The sequence below is a fragment of the Papaver somniferum genome, chromosome 2, assembly GCF_003573695.1.
Source record: "Papaver somniferum cultivar HN1 chromosome 2, ASM357369v1, whole genome shotgun sequence".
NCBI lineage: Eukaryota > Viridiplantae > Streptophyta > Magnoliopsida > Ranunculales > Papaveraceae > Papaver > Papaver somniferum.
This window is the reverse complement of record NC_039359.1, coordinates 175,599,860-175,609,181: the sequence shown is the minus strand read 5'-3', so window position 1 is coordinate 175,609,181 and position 9,322 is coordinate 175,599,860.

Below are 9,322 nucleotides of genomic sequence, written 5' to 3'. Positions count from 1 at the left end.
CATTTTGCTGTGAGCTTAAACTGTTTTGCACATGTCACATTTGATGGAATCTGAGCTTATATTTTGACCTAGAACTTTGTAGGTACGTTCTAAGCAAACCTTCACGAGACTTCAACTCGTCCACTAGGGACACTTAGTGGTTTAAAAGGCTTAGTGCATACGCTAAATGCATTCGAGAGACCAGCGACAGTGGTATAGTTAGGATTTCCCTAGTTTTGTTTTACTTGAGGACAAGTAAAATTCAGGTTTGGGGGTATTTGATGAGTGCCAAATATTGTATATATTTATCCCTTTTTGTTGGCATTTTAACTCATCTTTTGTGCATGAATTCTACATTTTATCCCATATTCTGTATTTTCATTGTTTTCAAGAATAAATATTTTTATTAATTAATTTTGCATTTTTAGGTAATAAATAAAGTTCGGATGAGTCGCGGAGCGAAAAGAGCAGAAAAGTAGTGAAAAGCCGGGAGAAATTACGCAAGGAAGCCGCGAAGAATGGTGCGCACAACCTCATTTTCTACACACAAAAGCGCCTCCGTTCTCAGCCATCAGATCATTTCTCAGAAGCATCCGACGGTCGCTCCTTGCTGAGCATCAAAATCTGATGTCTCTGCCAAGCACCACAGCGCTGAAATTCCAAGCCTTCAGATTAGATGGTAGTTGAATCGAACGGTCGCTCCCTTGCTGTGCATCAAAGTTTGATATCTCCGCCTAACACTACAGTACCTAACTCCATCAAGTACCGTTCATTTTGTTGTATCATATAATCCAACGGTCGCTCATCGCTTGCCTCCGCATCACCGTCCGATCTACCTACCATCTTCGCATCTCGCAGCTCAGAGTCACAGAACATCAAAACTAGATACACCCGCCTTACACCCTAGTGACCGAGCACCATCCACCTAACCAAACAACCCCTTCTCCCAACCAGTCGACCTTCTCCTCCACCCACCCCTCTGCAGAACCATCACCCTGCTGCAAACCATGTCTGCCACCGCACCACCATCATCACCACCAACTCCACTGCCACCACCACACCTCCACCATCATACACACTCGACCCATCACCTATATCACGTTCTAATCTCTATCAAACAATTAATTTCGCCCATTCTCTCACCACTGAACCCTAAGAGTGAGTTGGTGAAATTAGTTGATGATACAGAGCAATTGGAGGTATGGGAAGCAAGAGAAGATGACAAGGAAGATTGGGTCGAAGCTATTGAGTGCTATCAGTGATTAGGTAACACCCAATTTCAATTTTTACCAAACCCTAGTTCACTGTTTTGGGGGAAAAAGATATTGTGTATAAATTAGGTTGATGGGTTGTGTTAGAAAGTGATGTTAGGATTAGCCTACATCCAGAACTTTCAAGTTCTGTTAATTTTCATGTTTCAGTTAAATGTGCTAGTAGTTGCTGTGTTTTGTTAATGTCTTGCTTTGTTCTGTTAACTGTTAATTTCAAGTCATATGTTAATTTCAGTTCATGTTGTTTTGTTTCAGTTCATGTTGTTATGTTTAGTTCAATCTGCTGCTCTGTTAAATTCTCCTGTTATTTATGTTAATGTTCATGTTCTGCTAATGTCCTGTTTAGGTTTTGTTCATTGTTAGTTCAGTTAGTTATGTTACTGTCATGTTTAATTCACTGTCATTTGAAGGAATGCTAGGCTAGATTTCTTAGAAGCTTTGTGCTGATTGTGTAATGGAAGAAATCAGTGCTTAAAGCAAGCTGATTTTCTTGCCATTCCCTGTGTATGCTTAGGTTGTAGTGTTGATTGTGCATTGGGAGAAACTAGTGCTTATAGCAAGCTAGTCCTCTTCCCATTCTATAGGAATGCCTGTATTCTTGCCTTAGTATTGTTTCATTTCAACTTTACCTCAACCCTGCCCTTGGCTTAGGCCTTGGTTCATCTTGTGTTGTTTTCTGTTGCTTTTGTCCTGTCATGTTACTTGCACTGTCATATTATGCTTATGCTTATGTTTTCTGTTATGCTTTTGTCCTGTCATGTTACTTGCACTATTTTCTGTGGCTTAGGCCTCTACTGCTGTTTTCTCCTGCTGTGCACTTGCACTGCTTTGCAACACTGCTTTGCTGCACTTGCATTGCCTCTGCTGCAGCTGCAGTGCAGCACTTGTGCTGCTGCTGCTGTTGTTGCTGCTGCTTCCTGCAGCCAAGCAAAGGTCCATCAAACTGAAACCACAGCTCAGGTTAAGACCCAAAGGCCTAGCTAAATCAAAGCTCAAGTTCAGTCCACCAAAGCCCAAATTTCATTAAGGTCAAAAGCCTAAATTTAAGACCAAAGCCCATTTGCACTTCAAAGATAACTGAGCCCAAGCTCAGTTCATTTTAACAAACCCATTAGTATATTAAGCCCAATAGTTCCAAAGGGGTATTCTAAGCCCTAAGCAAATCTAGGAACCCAAATAGCTAGAAAACTCCAAAACACACCCGATCTCTGTGGATCGACCCGTACTTGCACGAGCTACAACCGACGACCGTGCACTTGCGGTATTACTGTAGGCTTCCGTTTTATTTGCGCTCATTTTATATACACCCTTTCAAGGCCTACCAACCATGCCAGCCCCGCCACCGTGCGACCGACAAGTCGTGCCAGCCACATCTCCGCGCCAAGGCATGCCAACCGCACCACCGTTCCAATGGCAAACCATGCCAGCCGCATCTCCAAGCCAAGTCATGCCAACCATGCTAGCCGCACCACATTACCAATGGAAAACCATGCCATCCACGTCTCCGCGCCAACGCATGCCAACCATGCCAGCCGCGCCACCGTGCCAACGACAAGCCGTGCCAGCCACATGTCCGCGCCAAGGCATGTCAACCATGATAGCCGCACCACTGTGTCAATGTCAAACCATGCCAGCCACGTATCCACGCCAAAACATGCCAACCATGCCAGCCGCAACACCGTGCCAGTGGCAAACCATGACAGCCACGTCTCCGCGCCAAAGCATGCCAACCATGCCAGTCGCGCCACCGTGCCAATGGAAAACCATGCCAGCCACGTCTCCGCGCCAAAGCATGCCAACCCTGCCAGCCGCACCACATGTGCCAATGGCATGTCGTGCCATCCACACCTCCGCGCCAAGGCATGCCAACCATGCCAGTCGCGCCACCGTGCCAATGAAAAACCATGCCAGCCAAGATTCCATGCCAATGTCATGCCGGCCCCGCTACATGCCACTGGCTGCCAAAAAGAAGGCGTGCGACAATCAACGACAACCTTTCCATCTTAGATGCAAATCTTAGCCGTCCAAGGTCGCCAGCCAACGCATGGTAACCTTTGGCCCAACGCCAAAACCCTAGTTTTGGCCACGCCTAAACCGCGCCAAGGCATGACGACCATGCCAATTGTGCCAATGGCATGTCGTGCCAGCCACCTTGTCGCGCCTAAACCATACCATACCATGTCGGCCTTCCCTTTGCGACTGCCAAAACGAAGGCGTGCGACAATCAACGGTTACCCTTCCATCTTAGATGCAAATCTTAACCGTCCAAGATCGCCAACCAACGCATGGTAACCTTTGGCCCAACGCCAAAACCCTAGTTTTGGCCAAGCCTAAACCGCGCCAAGGCATGCTGACCATGCCACATGTGCCAATGGCATGCCGTGCCAGCCACCTTGCCACGCCTAAAACTGTACCATGCCGGTCTTCCTTTTAAGGCTGCCAAAATGAAAGCGTGCAACAATCAACAGCCACCCTTCCATCTTATATGCAAATCTTAGTCGTCCAAGGTCGCCAACCAATACATGGTAACCTTTGGCCCAATCCCAAAACCCTAGTTTTGGCCACGCCTAAACCGCGCCAAGGCATGCCGACCATGCCACGTGTGCCATTGGCATGTCGTACCAGCCGCCTTGCCGCGCCTAAACCATACTATGTCGGCCTTCCCTTTACGGCTTCCAAAACGAATGCATACGACAATCAACAACCACCCTTCCATCTTAGATGCAAATCTTAGCCATCTAAGGTCACCAACCAATGCATGGTAACCTTTGGCCCAACGCCCATGCCTAAACTGCGCCAAGGCATGCCGACCATGCCACATGTGCCAATGGAATGCCGTGCTAGCCACCTTGCCGCGCCCAAACCATACCATGCCAGCCTTCCCCTCACGGCTGCAAAAACGAGGCGTGCGGCAATCAACGGCCACCCTTCCATGTTAGATGCAAAACTTAGCCGTCCAAGGTCACAAACCAACGCATGGTAACCTTTGGCCTAACGGCAAAACCCTAGTTTTGGCCACGCCTAAACCGCGCCAAGGCATTCCGACCATACCACATGTGCCAATGGCATGCCGTGCCAGCCACCTTGCTGCGCCCAAAACCATACCATGCCGTCCAAGGTTACCAGCTAACGCAGGTGTTTGAGGGTGAATACGGTTTCTGCTGATTTTGGTAATTTCGGGTGTGTGGGGTAGAAACGAGTCTAAACCCTAAACAATGTACTGCAAGGGAGTACTTTAGATTCAAGAGATCAATCTGTACAAATCCGTCCAAAACCAAAAAATGGTCGTTCGAGACTTGCTTCGGTCACAAAGAGGAGGAGAAGGGTTGGTTTTGGGGAGGGAAGCGAAGAGAGTGTTGAGACCAGAATAGTTGATCCTGAAAGAGTATTTGTTTTGTGACTTGCATCAGTAAGTGGGAAGCTCACAGATGGGAAAGCTAGCAAACGTTTTCTGAGTGTTGTATGCTCTTGACCAGAACTTGTTGTTCGGTGGAAATATGTAAGACCTATTTATACAAGTCGAAGTGAAACATACTCTGGTCTCGTAAGAAATGGAAAATGGATGAGTAAATGGGAGGAGGTGGTAAACGGTAACGCCTGGAATTGATGTTCCATAATAGAAAGCAGTTTACCATTACTCCTTGTATTTACTAACCGCCTCATCCTTATGATACTGTCTTGTAATGGGCGTAGTGTACGTTGCACGCTGTAAACCGCCAAACCAATACCCAATGAGAATCCCCCAATTTGTGACATGTCTTGATGTTTCGAGTGTTTTCGTGGAAAAAATATAGCATGTTGTTGTTGTTTGGCAAGTTGAGCTTGGGAGACTTGCCGGCTCGATGGTGACCTTCGACGGTCGAGATTTTGCATCTTGAGAGGAAGGGTAGCCTTTGATTATTGCAACCCTTCGTTTGGTAGCCAGTGGCATGAAAGCATAGCCGGCATGACTTTAATATGGCCTAGTTTAGGCGTGGCCAAAAGCTAGGGGCTTGGCATTGTTTGAGTGCGACCAAAACTAGGGATTGGCGTCGAGCCAAAAGGTTTCCCTGCGTTAGCTGGTAACCTTGGACGGATAAGATCTACGGAAATGTGGTTGTCGATTGTTGCAAGCCTTAGTTTTGGAAGCCGTTAAGGGAAGGCCGGCATGGTATAGTTTAGGCGCGGCAAGGTGGCCGGCACGACATGCCATTGGCACATGTGGCATGGTCGGCATGCCTTGGCGCGGTTTAGGCGTGGCCAAAACTAGGGTTTTGGCGCTGGGCCAGAGGTTACCATGCGTTGGATGGCGACCTTGGACGGCTAAGATTTGTATCTAAGATGGAAGGGTTGCTGTTGATTGTCGCGCGCCTTCGTTTTGGCAAGCGTGAGGGGAAGGCCGGAATTATATGGTTTAGGCGCGGCAAGGTGGCTGGCACGGCATGCCATTGGCACATGTGGCATGGTCGGCATGCCTTGGCGCGGTTTAGGCGTGGGCGTTGGGCCAAAGGTTACCATGCATTGGTTGGTAACCTTGGACGGCTAAGATTTGCATCTAAGATGGAAGGGTGGTCGTTGATTGTCGCACGCCTTCGTTTTGTTAGCCGTAAAGGGAAGGCCGACATGGCATGGCTTAGGCGCGGCAAGGTGGATGGCGCGGCATGACATTGACACATGTGGCATGCCTTGGCGTGGTTTAGGCGCGGCCAAACTAGGGTTTTGGCGTTGGGCCAAAGGTTATCATGCGTTGTTTGGCGACCTTGGACGGTTAAGATTTGCATCTAAGATGAAAGGGTGGTCGTTGATCATCGCACGCCTTCGTTTTGGTAGCCGCATAGGGAAGGGTGGCATGGTACGGCATCGCAAGGTGGTTGGCATTCCATTGGCACATGTGGCATGGCGCGGTTTGGCGTGGCCAAAACTAGGGTTTGGGCCAAAGGTTACCATACGTTGTTTGGAGACCTTGGACGGCTAAGATTTGCATTTAAGATGGAAGGGTCGCCGTTGATCATCGTACGCCTTAGTTTTGGTAGCCGCATAGGGAAGGACGACATGGTATGGCGCAGCAAGGTGGTTGGCATGCCATTGGCACTTGTGGTGCGGCTGGCATGGCATGCCATTGGCGCAGTGGTGCGGCTGGCATGGCATGCCATTGGCGCAGTGGTGCGGCTGGCATGGCATTCCATTGGCGCAGTGGTGCGGATGGCATGGTTGGCATGCCTTGGCGCGGAGATGTGGCTGGCATGGTATGACATTGGAACAGTGGTGTGGCTGGCATGGTTGGCATGCCTTGGCGCGGTGACGTGGCTGGCATGGTTTTCCATTGGCACAGTGGTGCGGCTGGAATGGTTGGCATGCCTTGGCGCGGTAGCATGAGAATTAGGGTTTGGCATAGATGACGTCAGTCAGTGTTAAGGGTTCTTCCGTGGAACATGACCCATGTAAAAAAAAGGGTACCCCGATAATTCTTACGTAGTCATGCTGATTGATTCAATAAATATGTTAATGGTTATAGTGACGTCATGTCAAACATACAGTTTTACGATTTTGACCCTAAGTTAAAAACCACCATCAACATTAAGTCCCCTGCTTAGCTCGGAACAGGAGCATTGTTGCGAGGTAAGCATAAGATGGTGACAGGCGAGGACAAAAATCGAAATGACAGGTCGTGAAAAGATGGTCAAGAAGACCCGACTAACCTTTTTCGAGAGGTAAGGAGAGTTAGTGATTCTCGTGTTGGCGGCCTTGCATAGATTCTACTTGTGGTGTTGCTGTCTAGACTGTGAAGTGGTGAGATGTAGATTGTCGGCTTGGAATAGGAGCCTCAGGCGTCGGTCGGCTTGGAATGGGAGCCGCAGGAGTTGGTCGGCTTGGGATGGGAGCCGCAGGCATTGGTCGGATTGGAATGGGAGCCTCAGGCGTTGGTCGGCTTGGAATGGGAGACGCAGGCGTTGGTCGGGTTGGAATGGGAGCCGCAGGCATTGGTCGGCTTGGAATGGAGGAAACTGGCTTCGGTCAGCGGAATGGTGGAAACTGTCTTCAGTCCGCATAATGGTGTAAACTGGTTTCAGAACTTCGGCTACCAAACGATGGTGATGACGCTGGAACTTCGGTTATCAAATGGTAGTGATGGCGTCTGGCAACTTTGTCGAAATCAGGGTTTGGGATGCCGAAACCCTAATTAACGCTCCTTACTAAAATCGTTGTATAATTCTCGAACGAACTCAAATTTTGACGGTCCTCCCCTCCATCTGACCGGAAAAGAATTTCCTATCTCCTTACGCAAGAATATTTAGGTTTTGAGCTTGTTTAGGAGGTGAAAACGGCCCGACAGTGAAACTCAGGAAGAATTCAGGAGGGATGTTGCGGGCCCGGGGTAGCATAGTCGCGCCGAGTCATCTGTTCCCGTTCATGGAGCAAGATTGAAACTTTATTCTGTGCAAAACTCTAGAAACTCCGTCCGTATGAAAATAGGTATTGACCTTCTTTTGTTTTTTGTTGCTCGTTTGTATCCGCGCTTTCGTCTGCAGTGTGTTTCCGGTGGATTCCAAAATTTACCAAACTCCATTGCATTCTTGGGACGGATGGATGGAATATATTCTCGGCAACGATCATGTCAGGGTTAATCTTGGAGATTGTGGTTGCGGTGTCGGTCCATCCTCGGCTTTAGGTTGTTCAGTGCCCGAACCTTCTGATCGTGATGATTATGTGTTGTGAATGCTTGTGTGGTCGAAAACTTCTGGCGCCCCCGGATGAAATTGGGAGACGTTTTGTTGCCGATGTGTTACTATCAAGTCTTCCAGGACTTTGTTCCAAGCGACATCCTTTTAACCATCTTATGAATCTTGGACTATCGTATGGAATGAGATGTGGTAAGAAGTCCCCAGTTATACTTCGGTTTAATCAGATGGCATGGATGAATATGTGAATTTATCTTTGTAGCGTGCTCTTGAAGTCTTCGGTGTACATGTACGGCTTCGTGTTGAGAAATTCCCGCGGCTCGTGAAACTTCGACAGTGATGATGTTGAAATCAGAAATAACCTGGTTGAGGGGAGTGAAAGCGTCTCATTTTGGTAGTCCCAATGTGTATCCTATTTTCATTGCATCGCCTTGAATCCACGTCCACGTGATTTGATACAATCTTATCGTACTCTTCTAGATGTGATGCAGGGATGCTCAGGATATCGCATGGACGAAATAGTCTGGATAGCGAAGATGTAGGAATGAGAGAGTTATGTTGTTTATCATGGCTCCCTCTGTTTCTTCAAGAAAATGTTTCAGCCGCGTCTCTGGAGTTATCTCATGAGTCTTTGATGGTCGTCGATGGACTGCGAAGAGAAGTCCCCAGTCGCATTTTTCTTCAGTTTCTGAAGTTGTTTTCCTATGAGCAGGCTTGGGATCCTCCGCGGCCTCGTAAAGTGTTGAAGGCGTATTCTAGACAGAGAGGTGTTGATATTCTTGCGCTGCACCTTGAAGAGTAGATGACCTTGTTGCGGCTATGGCATTTTGGTTGACTATGTCTTCTGAGCTTTGACAGTAAAGGGATTCCGTGTATATCCTAAGTCCTCAAGTTTGGTTTACATGTTTCCATCTTTGTAGTGATTGCTTCTGTGGTGAAGCTCTAGCAGGTATCAACAAATGAGTGGCAACAATTCTTGGTAGCAGATGTAATCAGAAAAGACTACATTTTCGTGGTAACAAAGTAGGTTGGATGAAATTGTATGGGCATCCGTGGAAGTAAAAGGATTAGCTGGAGTTGTGCGGGTATCCGTGGAAGTAAAAGGATTGGCTGGATGCGTAAGCGAGCAAACTGTCCATGACTATGAAGATTGGTTGGTTGTGATCATGATCCTTGACATGGGGAGCGTGGTGGTACGACCCTTTGCAGGAAGAAGCGTCGTTGAAGCAGCTTTGTCTCTTGGAGAAGATGTTGAAACTTAATAATCCGAACGTTGAATCCTCATCTTCGGATCTTGGAGCATCTTATGGAGAGAACCCTGAAACGGAGCGGCTGTCGGAGTGATCGTTGAAGCGGAGTCGCTGCTGGAGGATGTTGAAGCGGAGCGGCTGCGTTAATCAGTGTGTTGTCAAA